The following is a 14,574-nucleotide window of genomic DNA, read 5'->3' as shown; positions in this document are numbered from 1 at the left end:
CCTTCTCCAATGCATGAAAGTGAAAAGTGAAAGGGAAGTTGCTCAGTCGTGCCGGACTCTTAGCAACCCCATGGACTGCAGCCTCCCGGGCTCCTCCGTCCATGGGATTTTCCAGGAAAGAGTACTGGAGTGGGGTATCATTGCCTTCTCTGATATTGTGTCCTACCTTATAGTAAAAACAAAAATCAATACCCATATCATTAAAATATATTATTAATATAATGGAAATATATATATATATAGCATTAAAAATTTGGAAAAGCCCTTGTAAAAATTTTAATCGCCTTTTTTTAATGATAAAGGAGTAATTAGTTAATATTCAAATATGAACATCTTCCTACATAATTTTATAGAAAATTTATAGAACATGCCTGATGTTTTCTCATCTCAAACCAACATTTAGGAGTTGAATAGTCATAAGTGTAAGTAAGTGAAGTCACTCAGTCGTGTCTCTTTGCGACCCCATGGACTGTAGCCTACCAGGCTCCTCTGTCCATGGGGTTTTCCAGGCAATAGTACTGGAGTGGGGTGCCATTTCCTTCTCCAGCGGATCTTCCTGACCCAGGGATCGAACCCGGGTATCCCTCATTGTAGACAGACACTTTACCGTCTGAGCCACCAGGGAAGTCCTATTGAATAGTCATAAAACACCTGTATTTATTCTTTGATTTATGTTGCAGTACTCTTGTTAAAATTACAGTTTTGCCTCAATAAATACACTAACATAGGATAAATTAAAAAAAATAATAGTTGAATTCATTAAGGCAATGCTGACTATATATGTACAAAATTATTCTTAAAATTTTGAGTAGAACAAGATTATGTGTTGAAAATTTTATTTTCACATTATTTTTCCCTTTTGAAACAGCCTTGAGAATTGTGGTAGCAGCAGCCCTTTTGTAAAAAGTTCTAAACTGAGGTCTGGTTAATTTAGTGTATTTGAGTAAACCCCCAGCAGCCAGTATGCTTTTCTGTGAAATCACTATTTGTGTTGGTTTTTCTGTTTATAAACTGAGGTTCCTCTATTAATTTACATTGAGTCTACACTGGAAAACCATGCTGGTAAATTTGATGATGGATAGGGGATGGAAATTTTAAAAATATATCAGAAGTGCATTGTTATATAGTAGTTAAATCAAGTGGCATTATTATCCAAAATAACTATCATGAAACTTGCTATAGATTTATTGTCAAATGTCTTCACCCTAATTAAATGATTATTTAACAGTTACATTATATCTCCAAGTGAGGGCAATGAATGATGATGGTGGACAAATCCTATCAAGTTTAAAATATCCTATGAAAAGATAATTTAGTTTTATTTTTGATATCACTCTTTATTTCTATTAAGATGATGATTTCAGAAAAGAAATTTTATCTGAAATCTTTCAGGGATTTTTCACAGCCTTAAATAAGATAAAGCTTAATCTCCCTAATCTTGCAAAAAATTCAAATGTCTTGTCACTACTTCATTTAATAAATATCTACACTCTGCTGTGTTCCAAATCCCATGGCTGTCACTGGAGTACAAAGGGAGTGAGATTAGGCCTGTCTTTTAGGAGCTAACAGCTCACCAACATCTATTTCTCACCATATCTCTGGGTGAGCCCTTTTCCAGATTAGCTGGACCCCACTTGAGAGTCTACAAGGAGATCAAACCAGTCAATCCTAAAGGAAATCAGAACTGAATATTCATTGGAAGGACTGATGCTGAAGCTGAAACTCCAATACTTTGGCCACCTGATGCAAGGAACTGACTCATTGGAAAAGACCCTGATATTGGGAAAGATTGAAGGCAGGAGGAGAAGGGGATGACAGAGGATGAGATGGTTGGATGGCATCACTGATTTGATGGACATGTGTTTGAGCAAGTTCTGGGGGTTGCTGATGGACAGGGGATCCTAGCATGCTGCAGTCCATGGGGTTGCAGAGTCGGACAGGACTGAGCATCTGAACTGAACTAAACTGAACTGAACAGAACTGAACTCTCTTTCCTGATGGCCACCACTCCCTCCTTCCCACTTTCCTGCTTAACTTCCTTTCTCCTCTGTTCCCACACACCCTATTACATCCATCACCTGGACATCTTGCATCCCCAAACCATCACAGTCCACAGCAATCTCTATTTCTACACTAAAAAACTCCACTTGCACTTCCTGCATGCAGTGGTACCCTTATGTTTGAATCTATCATGGCCTCTCAACAAGAGTCAGCACTCCCAGCATAGGAATCGTCCCTTCTTTTTCTGTCTTTGCCTTTCCAGCAATAGCTGCTGGGATCCACATGGAACCAATTTTATTTTAATGTGTGGATGAGAGCATCAGCATATGAGTCATTCCACAAGACCCAAATATTTTTTTATTTGATCTTTCTCCTGTTTACCTCCTCCTTCCTTTCTCTCACCCTCAAAAAAACTCTTCATTATGAAACTCCCTCCAGAAATTTCTATTTCATGCTGATAGAATTCTAAAGCATGAAACCAATGATAAGCATGTCCTGTGGCCAGGATGATGATAAATCCCTGCACTATCAATGCTCTCTATGCTTTCCAACCTTTTTCACATCAGGATGCCCAAGAAAATGATGATGTTTGAATGGCACATTGAAATAAATAGGAAGTTGTTTACCCAGCTGCTCCAGGACAGAGGTATTGATATCACAGCACCACTGTCCAGTTTTCGGTACAGCCCAGCTCACTGCACCAATTAATTGCATAGGGTGATTGCAAGGCAATATATCTTCTCAAATCCTGTAGGCAGTATTTTCTCTTCCCTGATGCATGCTATGCAATTAACTCTTTTTGTGTTAATTTTGAAAGATACCGGTATTTGAATTGAGGATATCCTACAGTAGTGCTTTAATAAGTTTGTAGATTGTAAGTGAAAGTCAAAGTGTTAATTGCTCAGTCATGTCCAGCTCTTTGCAATCCCATTGACTATAACCCGCCTGGCTCCTCTGTTCATGGAATTCTCCAGGCAAGAATACTGGAGTGGGTAGCTATTCCCTTCTCCGTGGATCTTCCCAACTCAGGGATCAAACCTGGATCTCCTGTATTGCAGGCAAATTCTTAACCATCTGAGCCACCAGGGAAGCCCTAAAGATTGTTAAGAAAAATTGTCCACATATTGATTCTATTTTTCAGCTTGTGAGTCATCCACTTAAGCACAAAACAAAAGAGCACTGTTTAAGCAAGGGAGTGCTTGAGACAAACACTTTATTTCTCTATTTTATTGCCCTACGTAGCTTATAGAGTGTCCTCAATGAAAACACCAACAAGACACTGAATTGACAAATCAAACACGACCCCAGATAACAGTAAAGAGAGCTCTCAGTTGAAAAAGAAGGAAATTGAAGTGTTAGATGTTGTGTTAACTAACAGGACTAAAATTCCGTCCAGAATTCTTTGCATTTCCCTTTTTTCCCTAAAAGATATCTTACTACTCAAGGATAAACTGTCATTAGATTCTTGCATATTTGCATTCTTACTTGGTTCAAGGCATTTTGTAATACCAGAGACTATATAAAATGTAAAGATATTTTGAAAACTATGTTTTTTTCTGAAAAATTTTGTATAAATAATGACAAAGATGATAATAAACATTGTGAATGGGACACAACTAATTTAGAATATGATTTCAAAACTCTGGAACTTTTAATGTAGTTGTACAGGTAAGATATGCAGAGATGCAGTAATAGCTAGGAATATGAGAGCAGTTACTGATGACACCAGGGCATCCCTGGTGACTCAGTGGTAATGAATACAACTGCCAATGCAGGAGATGCAGGTTTGATCCTTGTGTCAGGGAGATCCCCTGGAGAAGGACATGGCCACCCACTCCAGTATTCTTGCCTGGGAAATCTCATGGACAGAGGAGCCTGGCCGTCTACAGTCTATGGAGTTGCAAAAGAGTCAGACACAACTTAGCAACTAAACAGCATCCAGGGATGACACTGAGATATATTCATGAAGAAGATTAGAAAGAATACAATGGTTTAAAGAAGGAAAATAACATTTATAGCAAGAAGTAACAAGGAAAGATTCTCAGAGATATTAAAATGTGAGCTGAGTAATGCAAAATGAATATGAGGGGGGAATTCAGAGCTTAGATGTACCTCAGCGCACTTCTCTTGATTATCCTGTTTATATGACATTCGATCCTCATTCTTAAAAATTAGCAAAATAGCCACTAGCTCTATGAATATATCAGTGCTTATAAAATGCAGTTTATTTTGTGGCAGTTGAAACATTGAAAAAAACTAAAAATATCTTCCTTCTTCTGTGAAAGTGTATAACCAATATTATGTCCATCTAAAAATTTGAAGCCCTTCACTCACCCAGTGCTATTTGTAACATTCTCCTAGACGTTAATAGGAGAGAATGCTGTTATTTTACTTCTCCGAAGATGGAAATTATGAAATTGTCCCTGATGAATGGGAAACTATGTTGATAACATGCAATTAAGATGGGTCATCAGATAAAGAAAAGTGCTGTTTACTTGATAGATTTAAATATCCAAAAAGAGATAACTTGTCTTAATTCTTTCTGGATTTTTCTGTATTTCACGCACATATGTGTGTGTGTGTGTATATGAAATATATATGCATATATATTTTTAGCCTGTAGAATAAAAGCACAAATTTATAATTGGTTAAACTATTCCAATTGCTGAAGCATATATATTACCATAAGTAAAATTAGATAGCCAATGGAAATCTGCTGTATGATGCAGGGAGCTCAAACCGGTGCTCTCTGACAACCTAGAGGGGTGGGGTGGGGTGGGACGTGGGATAGAGGTTCAAGAGGGAGGGGATGCATATACCTAGGGCTGATTGAATTTGATATATAGCAGAAACCTACACAATATTGTAAAGCAGTTATCCTTCAATTAAAAATAAATAAATAATTTTTTTAAATCCCATTTGCTTTTGGAGAATGAAAGAATATTAAACAAGCTAAATCATATGAAAGTAAATCAATTTTTTTTAGCTATTTAAAAATAACGTCATTTTACACTACCGACACAGCCTTCTTTTTCATATACCCTCACCATGCCACTCACATACTTTCTAAACCTAGAATCTATAAGTCTATTAAATGCTCTTCACACACACACAAGATAAATACATAAATAAATCAAACCATTGTCTTATGCTCTGAAACTTGGATACTGTTTGCATTTTTGGCCTAGGGTGCTGGCGCAGTAGGTCTAAAATATCACAGCCACTACTACCATTGATACTTGAAGCAGTTCTGATTATTCTTTAGGTTGAAAAATTTATTCTGAATGATCTAGCCTTTTATTTTTTTATCTAGGAATGTGCTACTTTTATTTATAGCCTTTTATTTTTAACTTAATGTTTGGGAGATTCATAATGTGCTTTACCTTTTTGTCTTTCCAAATGAATGATTTTAGCCCTAATCAGCTCAAGGTTCCTTATTGCACCTATTTTTCTGATTGGAAAATAAGATTTATTCAAGAGTAATGCAAAGAGGAGCAAAAAAAAGTGCAGGTATCCCCTAGTTTTTGAAGGTTTGCTTTATACTATCTTATTTATAGAAAAGACCTACAATAGTACATGATTTTGCTACCTGAAAAAAAAAAATCTGAAAAGGATTTTCACTTTTAGAAGAAAAGGTAAGAAGTGAAAATCACGTTCAGCATTTGTTTTGCAGTGAACTGATAACAGAGGCAAGGATATCTGGGCAGGGAGAGTGGCACCGGGCAAGCTCCTTCCCAGAAACTACATTCAGCATGTCAGCATCTAGATGCTATAGCTTTGTACTGTGTCTGTGAGGATCTGTGTGATATATATCTTTTTATTCTATGCATCCATGAGCCAGCTGTGTTGTAAGGTGATAGCTTCTTCAACTGACACCGTTTCTACTTTGTTGAGTTTTCATAGGAATGATCTACTTTCAGATAACAGAGGAAACCTAAGTGTCTAACATGTAAACATAATTTCAAAATAAAATATCCGTCTTGTAAATAACCCCAACACAATCATTTATTCCAGTGAAGCAGATAAGGCATATATTATCATGCCACTGCCAAGTGTTGGCAAGCTCATAGAAGAACTGGAACTCTCACAACACTGCTGATGAGAATGCAAAATAGTGAAAGCACTTTGGAAAATACTTTGGCAGATTTTTAAGAAGTTAAACATATACATACCATATAGTTCAGCCTCTCCACTCCCCAGTATTTTTTCAAGAGAAATGAAAGCTTACTTTAGTGCAATCGCTTGTGATTGAATGTTCATAACCACTTTAATTGTAAGAGACAAAAACTAGAAACAGCCAAAATATCTATCTATGGTGGATGGATAAACAAATTGGGATATAGCCATATAATGAAATAGTATTAAGCAATGAAAAGGAATTGACTTTTTTTGATTGACATATAGTTGATTTATAATGTTAATTTTTGCTGTACAGTAAAGTGATTCACTTATACATATACATACTTTTAAAATATTATTTTCCATTATGGTTTATCATCTGTGTGTGTAGTTGCTAAGCTGTGTCTGACTCTTTGCAACCCCGTGGACTGCAGCCTGCAAGGCTCCCTTGTCCATGGGATTCTTCAGGCAAGAATACTGGAGTGGGTTGCCATTTCCTCCTCCAGATGGTTTATCATAGGAGGTATATATATATACATCCTTTTCTGGCTGTGCTGGGTCTTTGTTGCTTTGTGCAGCTCTCTTTAATTGCAGATAGCAGAGGCTGCCCTTTCTTGTGCTGCATGGGCTTCTTGTAATGGCTTCTCTTGTTGTGGAGCACAAGCTACAGGCATGCAGGCTTCAGTAGTTGAAATATGTGGACTCAGTAGTCGTGGTTTGTGGACCCTAGAGCACTGCAGGCTCAGGAGTTATGGCCTATGGACTGAGTTGTTCCAGGGCTTGTGAAATCTTCCTGGACCAGAGATTGAACCTATGTTCCCTGCATTGATAAGCAACTCTTATCGATTGTGCCACCAGGAAATTCCCTGTCGTAGGATATTGAATATAGTTCTCTGTGCTTTACAGTAGGACCTTGTTGTTTATCCATTCTGTATATAAAAGCTTACATCTACTAACCCCAGGCTCCCATTCCATCCCCCCAGCAACGCCCTCCCCCTTGGCAACTACCAGTCTCTTCTCTATGTCCGTCATTCTGTATCTGTTCCATAGATAGGTTCATCTGTGCCATATTTAGATTCCACATAAAAGTGATATCATATGATGCCTGTCTTTCTCTTTCTGACTTACTTTACTAGGTATGATAATCTCTAGTTGTGTCTATGTTGCTGCAAATGGTATTATTTCATTCTTTATATGGCTGAGTAATATTGAAAAGAAATTGACCTTTGATGAACATAAAAACTAGGATGAATCTCTAAATAATTATTCCAGTGACTGTATTAGTTAGTAGTTGCCAGAGAAGAAGAACCAATAGGCTATAGTTATAAATACAGATTGAAGTAGGGCATGGCAATCCACTCCAGTATTCTTGCCTGGAGAATCCCATGGACAGAGAAAACCAGGTGGGCTACAACCCTTGGGGTTGCATAGAGTCAGACATGACTGAGTGACTCACATACACACATAGATACAGATATATGAGCAGATTTAGTATGGGAATGGCTGACACAATTATAGAGGCTAAGATATGTCACTATCTGCCATCTGTAAGTTAGAGAACCGGGAAAACTTGTGGTATAATTCAGTCTGAGCCTGAGAACCAGGGGTTCCAGTGTCTGAGGGCAGAGGAAGAAGAAATATACTAGTTCAAGAAGAGAAAAAAAAAAAAAAAAAACTCACCCTTCCTCTATTTGAAGGCCTCAAAGGTTCATGCCCACTTGCATACCCTGGTGAGGGCAGGTCTTCTTTACTCAGTCTTCAGATTCAAATACTATTCTCTCTGGAAATACCCTCACAGACACACCCAGAAGTAACATTTTACCAGCTATCTAGGCATTGCTTAGGCCAGTCAAGCTGACACAGTGACAGAGGCTAGATTTGAAACAAAAAAAGCTATATACAATATTACCCCAATAGCATTAAATTCTAGAAAATGTAAGTAATATATAGTGACAGAAGCCTGTTGTCTGGAGGATAAGTAGAAGGGGTTATACCTTTGTAACAAGAAAACTTACAGGGTTATGAATACATTCACTACCTTAACTCTAATGATAGTTTCATAGGTGTATTGCATATATCAAAACTTGTGAAATTATACATTTTAATATGTAGAGTTAGCTGAACATCAACTGTATCTCAGGGAGCTGTTTTTAAAAAAGAGAGAGGACATTTAGTTAATTACTGGAAGAACAACAAATAGAATCCAGGTCTTTATCCTTTTGCAGTGGGTATACTACTAGGGTCCTGATTTTAAACTATGTGATCCAGCCAAAAATATTTTGAGTTTATATAATCCTTAACTATTATTAGAAAGGAGTTTGATTATACAGGAGGGCTTCCCTGATGACTCAGATGGTAAAGAATCTTCCTTCAATGCAGGAGGGCTGGATTCAGTCTCTGGGTTGGGAAGATTCCCTGGAGAAGGAAATGATAACCTAGGCATTGTTTGTAACCATACTTGGTAACCATACTTGGTAACCAAGTATTCTTGCCTGGAGAATTTCATGGACAGAGGAGCCTGGCAGGCTATAGTCAGTCCATGGGGTCGCAAAGAGTCGGACACAACTGAGTAAATAACACTTTCACTTTGATTATATAGACTTCTAAAAATATAGTAAAATCAACTTCCTTTGCTATATACTGGGTTTTTATAGATTGTGACTTTACCAATATGGAACTCAAAATCTTTTGCAGAATTAGTTGGAAGAGAGCAAAACAGCTGCGTTTCTGACTTTAAGTGGTGAGCATTTTGCTTCTTTAATTCATTCTAGCCTATTTGATCAGTTGAGAAGATTGCCAATAGATCAATTATTTGATCTGACAGAGTATTTAACTAGTACAAATGTTTCATAAAAAACGGTTCCTTGGAATAATCTAGACAATTGAGATGTAACTGCACTAAATAGATTGATTCTAATTGGGACTTATCAGTTAGAGGACTGGAAATCAATAATAAAATAAAAAATCCTTTCTACTGACCTTCATATCTGTTTAAACAGAGTATTTTAAGGTATGGGAGGGTCCCCCTCCTTATATCCCAGATAATGTTTCCAAGTCTGTTTTATTAACTAGCAGGGAAGTAGTAAACCTATGAATCCAGAGCATGAAATTAGCATAATAATTAAAGTTTGACCTTATTGTAGGTCACAAAATTTGTTTAATCTCTTTATTCATCTGTGCATACTGAGAAAGAAAGTGGCCTGTGGAGATGCTAGTAAGCTAGCACCTATCAAAGCAACCACATTATGTTAAAAGAACAAAGTTAATTATGCTTTCAGTTTATCACTTTTTTGATGCCATCAAGGTTAACATGATTTTTTTTTTCGTTTCAAAAAGCTTATATGTGAAAGAATCAAAAATTACATAAGCTTCTATTTAAAAGATAACATCTCTTTGTCTTTCATTAAGAATTATTGTTCTGCAAAAAGAGTGATAGAATAGGGCTATTTTTATTGCAAAACAAGACTGAAATATATCTTACATGTTCAGTCTTATTTTTTTTTTAAAGAATATCAACTCATTTCCTATTACTCAAACCTAAAGCTTTATCTCAGCTTTGAGGGAATGTCAAAGTATGTGATTTGGTTTCTAAACTCAAGACAGGTTCTGGTTGAGATGCAGTGGCTAGCTTCTCCATGCCCAGACAGTGAAGGACATTGTGCAAGCAGCAAATAGCTATAAGCACTTTCTTGTTCAATCTTCCAAAAGCATCACATACTTTGCCTCTGGTTCCAAATGGTAACTCTGGAGCCAAAATTAACGTTTTTTTGTTTGTTTGTTTGTTTTGTTTTTAACCCCCAATGAAGAGAATTAAATCCAGTGGCTATCCACCTAGCCTCTTCACACACACTTTATTATAGAATCTCAAGCTTTGAACTGTCAAGAGTTTATCTCTAGGCTAGAGACTTGAGATACATATTTTTAACCCAATGGCTTATGCATGTTTCTCTGAAGAAGAAAGCATGCCGTTCTTTAGCTTGTATTAAAATTATTTTTATTTTTAAGAGAGAGAAGACATGTATTCTGATTGGAAAATATAAAATGGAAATGATATTTTTATTGAATTTCAAGATTCCTTTAGCATTGGGCAATTATTTAAATAATTGCTTTGTGTAACTGTGTATCTGTCATCTTTCTGCCATAATAGTTTATAAGTTCCAAGTCAATCTGTTTGTTCATTCTCCATTGAATCCCTACCCTCTAAACACAGTGCCTGGACCCATAAGAGGAGATCCTTAAATACTTTTTATTAAAGGATAAATTAATAAAATAAATGAACAAGATATATTTTCAGCTTTTAAGTGGTGGTTTCTCCCAGAAATCAATGCCATGGAGACATTTAAATGTATAGATTCAGTAAGCAGGATTTCAGCTATTGGGAGAGACACCCTAGATATCTACAGCCAGTCAAAATAAGAGAAGTTAAAGTAATAGCAATATTCTTAAATTTTAAAACACAGAGTTGTATTTTTGGATACAGAAAATACCAGTATAAGAATGAAATAGTCAATAGAATAAATATTGTGATATATACGGATTGTGATTGTGGGTTTTACATGTGTCAATTGTACATATACATTTGAAAATTCCAGATTAACATTTTTTGGAACTCAGAATTTGGCAAGACCATCTTTGCTGCACCAGTTTTCATATGCACCAGGTTTCATATGCTCTAAAGAAATACAACTAATCGTTAAAAGTTAGCCCAAGCAAGAGAAAATTAGGAAGGCAGTTCTAAGATAAGATAGTCTTAAAAATATGTTTCTTAGTTTCCTTCCAATTTTTATTTATCTGGACTTGACTGTTTATGTTAAGCTCTCACCCTTCACTGTAAAGTTCCCAGTGAGCTCAGATTTGGAATAGGTAGTTTCTTACCAGAGATCATGGATAGGAGATGGGTACTTCTAAAAACAGTAGAGAGAACTGAGATAAAAATTAAACAAAAAGTCAATTTCTCAGAAGGAGAAAAGAGAACCCAAGATTCATTTACTTGAAAAACCAGAAATTCTCTCAAGATACAGAAATCTAAAAGACAGAGAGATAAGAGAACAAACAGAAAAGTCACAAAGGAGCAGGTGATTAGCTCGGAAAAATATTTCACAGAAATGAAAAATTATGCTGTGTGCATGGTGTTTCAGTGAGCAAGAATATAGGGTCAGTTTAAATCAAAGATCATGTTAGCAAGACTGGCCTGGAAAACACTGCAGAGACTTGTTTTTTCCTTCTGGCCTCTATCACCAGTTTCTTGGTTTATTATCCTTTAACATCATTTATCAAGGAGTGATTCTGGACCAGAATGATCTTTCAGAATTACCTGGGTGTTTGTTAAAAAATGAGGTTTTTCACAAGTCACGCCTCATCTACTTGTGAAAACAACAGGAGGTGAGGACCAAGTATCAATGATTTTTCAGTCTCTACAGTTGGAAACTCCTAGATCTAAACCTTCCATGGTGGTGTCATCATATCAGCACGTCAACTAAAAACAGGTTGGAGTTTACTTTCCCACATAGAAATTTCCTTGATCAAAATTTTCACTGCTTCAAAACTGAAAAAGATCTATTTGTTTAATCCACTACCCCCAAACCTTCTACTATATTAATTGGAGAAGTAAGAGACTCGTTTCGTAGGAATTCCCTATGGACAGCTCCCCCATTTTCTTGATGTTTTAACCATTCATACTTCTCCTGGCTAGAGTGCAGAAACAGGAAAGTGGAACATCAGGTACCTAATGGGGATATGTTTGCAACACGATGATCATTTCTGTGTGTCTCAGAACACTGTGTAGGTGGTCACTAACTCTGCCTATGCAAAGATCTAACCCTGAATATAGCAGGGCAGGTGTAGTGTTCAAAATAATGAAGGCAAAATAGAACCAGCAGCTTTTCCTTGCAGATGATATCCTTTCCTAACTTATGCAAGCTGTGGTAAGGACATTCTGTTTAGTTTGTAGCGTTTCAGCACCTGTTGGGAGGAATTGTAATAGACCTTATACATGGCACCCTCAGACTCTTAGAAAATAGTTGCTACGTACATTATAATATCAGTACTGTCACAGAAACTGTAGGGAGTGAAACCCTTGAGGAATAATACAAATAACAATTAAGGGGAGTCGCAGTGATGGACAGACCAAACAATTCCTTTCCTAGTCTCTGCAAATCTAAGAAGCCTTCAGGAAGCACTTCATGAATGTAACAGGCCTGCCTGGGGAGAGGCAGCTTCTAGTGTTTGCATGTCAAGCAGTTCTTTTCTTAATTAATAGAAAAAGTATCTGAGATGGTCTTTAGATGGTGCATTTGGAGAAGGAATGATTCTGTTTGGGTTCTAAATGCCATGAAAAAGCAGAATAATTTCAGAAGGAAGGGTAAACTCCTTCTCTGCATAACCTAATCATCCTATGAATGCATACTGGTTCTGTCATTCATGTTACTGTACCATAGAATTTTCCTAATGTAACAAATAGAACTCCAAATCAGCTTCTAGGGCCATGTGTCTAAACAGCGGTTGGGTAATTACTGGCAACCTTTAAGTCACTAGCAAGGAAAAGTGGAGGCTATTAAGAATAAGCTATAGTTGAGCAGTGTGATAGAGGAAAGCCTTATTTATGGAACTAGTTTCTGAAAAGGGAGAAAGAAAGCCATGTAGCTAATTTGTTTTAGACTCAAGCAGTACATGTTAAACTGAGGCTAGGATGAGAAGGCAATCTGGGCAACAGTACAAATCAGAAATAGGATCAAAGATACAGTTCATGGTCAGTTCTTCTGTGAACCTTCTACTGAAAGAACCTCCTCTTCCCTGATGGGCTAGAATAAAATTGTTAAAGAAGCCTGAAATGCATGGATTTTCCACTATTTACTTAGGGGATGTAAGCCATCACCTGCTGTCTCTAAGACTCAATTTGCCTATTGTTGTTGAGTTGCTAAGTTGTGTCTGACTCTTTGCAACCCATGAACTGCAGCATGCCAGGCTTCCCTATCCTTCACTATCTCCCTGAGTTTGCTCAAACTCATGTCTGTTGAGTCAGTGATGCCATTCAGCCATCTCATCCTCTGTTGCCCCCTTCCCCTCTTGCCCTCAATCTTTCCCAGCATCAGGGTGTTGGTTCTTCAAATCAGGTGACCAAAGTATTGGAGTTTCAGTTTCAGCACTAGTCAGTCCTTCCAATGAATATTCAGGGTTGATTTCCTTTAGGACTGACTGGCTTGACCTCCTTGCTATCCAAGGGACTCTCAGGAGTATTCTTCAGCACCACAGTTCAAAAGCATCATTTCTTTGCACTCAGCCTTCTTTAGGTCCAACTCTCACATCCATACATGACTCCTGGAAAAATCATACCTTTGACTATACGGACCTTTGTTGGCCTATAAATTGTGGAAAATGTGGATAGTAAAAGTATCAGTTCAGTTCAGTTCAGTCGCTCAGTCATGTCTGACTCTTAGTAACCCCATGAACCGCAGCACATCAGGCCTCCCTGTCCATCACCTACTCCCAGAGTCCACTCAAACTCATGTCCATTGAGTTGCTGATGCCATCCAACCATCTCATCCTCTGTCGTTCCCTTCTCCTCCTGCCCTCAATCTTTCCCAGCATCAGGGTCTTTTCAAATGAGTCAGCTCTTGACATCAGGTGGCCAAAGTACTGGAGTTTCAGCTTCAACATCAGTCCTTCCAATGAACACCCAGGACTGATCTCCTTTAGGATGGACTGGTTGGATCTCCTTGCAGTCCAAGGAACTCTCAAGAGTCTTTTCCAACACCACAGTTCAAAAGCATCAATTCTTCGGCGCTCAGCTTTCTTTACAGTCCAACTCTCACATCCATACATGACCACTGGAAAAGCCATAGCCTTGACTAGACAGACCTTTGTTGACAAAGTAATGTCTCTGCTTTTTAATATGTTGTCTAGGTTGGTCATAACTTTCCTTCCAAGGAGTAAGCATCTTTTAATTTCATGGCTGCATTCACCATCTGCAATGATTTTGGAGCTCAAAAAAATAAAGTTTGCACTGTTTCCCCATCTATTTGCCATAAAGTGACAGGACTGGATGCCATGATCTTAGTTTTCTGAATGTTGAGTTTTAAGCCAACTTTTTCACTCTCCTCTTTCACTTTCATCAAGAAGCTCTTTAGTTCTTCTTCACTTTCTGCCATAAGGGTAGTGTCATCTGCATATCTGAGGTTATTGATATTTCTCCCGGCAATCTTGATTCCAGCTTGTGCTTCTTCCAGCCCAGAGTTTCTCATGATGTACTCTGCATATAAGTTAAATAAGCAGGGTGACAATATACAGCCTTGACATACCCCTTTTCTTATTTGGAACCAGTCTGTTATTCCATGTCCAGTTCTAACTGTTGCTTCCTGACCATAGATGTTGGCAAAAGTGAGCACTAGCATGTATATGGAATCTAGAAAGATGGTACTTATGAACTATTTCCAGGGCAGCAATGGAGACACAAAG

The 14,574-nt window shown here is 37.5% G+C and overlaps 1 protein-coding gene across 18 annotated transcripts in view; it reads left to right on the top strand.

Annotated features, from left to right (window-relative positions):
* NRXN1 (neurexin 1) overlaps positions 1-14,574 on the top strand; it is a 1,252,733-nt gene that overhangs the window by 424,597 nt on the left and 813,562 nt on the right.

This window comes from Bos taurus, chromosome 11 (genome assembly GCF_002263795.3).
Source record: "Bos taurus isolate L1 Dominette 01449 registration number 42190680 breed Hereford chromosome 11, ARS-UCD2.0, whole genome shotgun sequence".
Taxonomy (NCBI): Eukaryota; Metazoa; Chordata; class Mammalia; order Artiodactyla; family Bovidae; genus Bos; species Bos taurus.
Note: the sequence above shows the minus strand (reverse complement) of the source record. Positions and strands in the feature narration are given on the sequence as shown.